We start from the raw sequence: 2,500 nt of genomic DNA on the forward strand, positions 1-2,500 counted from the left end.
ATATATATATATATGTATATATATACCTGTATATATATATATATATATATATATATATATATATATATATATATATATATATGTGTGTGTGTGATATCTTCGCACACTGAACATATTTCAAGCCATACAAGAAATATATAATATATATATATATTTATATATATATATATATATATATATGTATATATATATATACATATATATATATATATATATATATGTATATATATATATATATATATATATATATATATATATATATATATATATATGATATCTTCGCACACTGAACATATTTCTAGCCATACAAGAATGAAAGATATACTCTTATGTGAATCTAGTAATTCTAATGACAGTAACCATAAAAATAATAAGGATCTATCATTCCTTTATCAGGATAGATAGGCATTAGTCAATGGACTCGACTTTCATGTTTTCTATTTCAAATATCATGTCTTTTCTCTGCGACGTTTCCGGGATCTTTGCATTGCGCATTCTTTTCACAAAGAATGTAGTTTTTGACCAGGTCACATTTATCTCTTTTGGTTACGCTTGAGGTGGGATTTGACCGCCAGTCTACCTTCGGCATCTTCTAAGACCTAGAAAAAAGGTTCTAGAGAATCGGGCATTTTCTCTCCGTGGCCATGGGTCAGAAGCGTATGGCTCACTGCTAATTTTCAGGTCTTATTCGAGTTGCCGTCGCCCAGGGTAAGAATAAGAACACTCACTCAATATACTATTGAATTTCCTACCCGCTATAATTCTTTGTCATTTATATTCCAGCCGGTTACTGCCTCGCTCTCTTCACAAGGCTCCTGTGTCCTTAAATTCGTGCCCGCTTTCTTGCCGTACAATTCTGCCCTTGGTATTAACCTTTCTCCAGGACTGGCAGTCAGCAGTGCATCCTTTCCACAAAGATTTCTCTCCGTCCAGCTTTCTTGAGTCTTCATAAGTGACTCAACTACCTGGTATCTTACTTTCTTTTCCTTGGAAAGAATGTCAGACTCCATTCACATTTCTCAGATTGCTGGCCACTGCTACAAAATCATCAGCAGTAATAGCATGTTACCATTACTGTTATTATTAATTAATGTTATGCCTGCCCTGTACTTGAAAGGGTGGATGCACATTAAGAGCAGCACTAAATAAAACTAATAGATAATTGAACGAGTTTCCAATGATCAATTTTAATCTAAGAGAGAACAAAAGATCAAATTAAGCCTGAAATTCTATAAAGATGTTTTACCAAGTAATTGCACGAGATTTTGCATTTTTCTAATATATATCATCCTTGCTTTTTTCGTGAATGCGAGAATGTAGAGGTAAATATTTTATAAATATTTAAGATTAAAACCATTAATTCTGATAAAAGTTCCTTATAAAATATCAAATAGATAACATTACAAAGGATACACACACACACACATATATATATATATATATATATATATATATATATATATATATATTATACATATATATATACATATATATATCCATATATACTGTATATGCATATATATGTATAGATATATATATATACTATATATATATATATATATATATATATAATATATATATATAGATAGATAGATAGATAGATATAGATATATATATATACATATATATATAATATATACTGTATATATATATATATATATATATATACTTATATATATATATATATATATATATATATATATACATCATTCACCCATTATCAATATGGGATATTACTAATCACTGCAGAACAAAAACCTCAGACATGTCCCTCACTTGCGTCTGATTATGGTTTTTCTCTCACAATCCAAACTAACAAGCTTTCTTATTTTGTCAATCCATCGTCTTCTCTTCTTTCTCCTGCTTCTATTGCAATCTTTAGGGACCCATTCTGTTATTCTTAATGTCCTTCTATTATCTATCATTCTCATTACATATCCTGCCCATGAGCATTTCTTTTTCTTACATGCTGTTAGAATATCCTCTTCTTTAGTTTATTCTCGTATCAATGTTACTCATTTTCTGTCTCTTGGTGTCTTTCATATCATTATTCTTTCCATAGCTCTATAAGTTGTAACTAGTTGTTCTAAATCTTTGGTAAGGCTCCCAAGTTTATGGTACATAGGTTAAAACTGGTAGGACTCTCTGATTAAATACTTTTCTTTTTAGAGAAAGTGGCATTATACTTTTGACAAACTCATTTGTTTACCAAAAGCTCTCAATTAATCCTTATACTTCTTTTGATTTCAGTGCCGTGTCCTGTGAACACACTTAATGCATGTCCTAAGTATGTATATTCCTTAACATTCCTAGGAGTTGGTTTTACACTGAGAATAAAATTCATTTAATTTTTCGTTTTTCCATTTGGGCTTCATCATGCCCATTTTCTAAATTTCTTTTCACAAAAGGTGTTCATGATTTTGGGATTTTTTTAAGCAAATTTTACAAGCATGTCTCCTCTGTCATTCCTAGTGCCTACTCCAAATTTACCTAGTGATGA

The sequence above is a fragment of the Palaemon carinicauda genome, chromosome 3, assembly GCF_036898095.1.
Source record: "Palaemon carinicauda isolate YSFRI2023 chromosome 3, ASM3689809v2, whole genome shotgun sequence".
Classification (NCBI taxonomy): domain Eukaryota; kingdom Metazoa; phylum Arthropoda; class Malacostraca; order Decapoda; family Palaemonidae; genus Palaemon; species Palaemon carinicauda.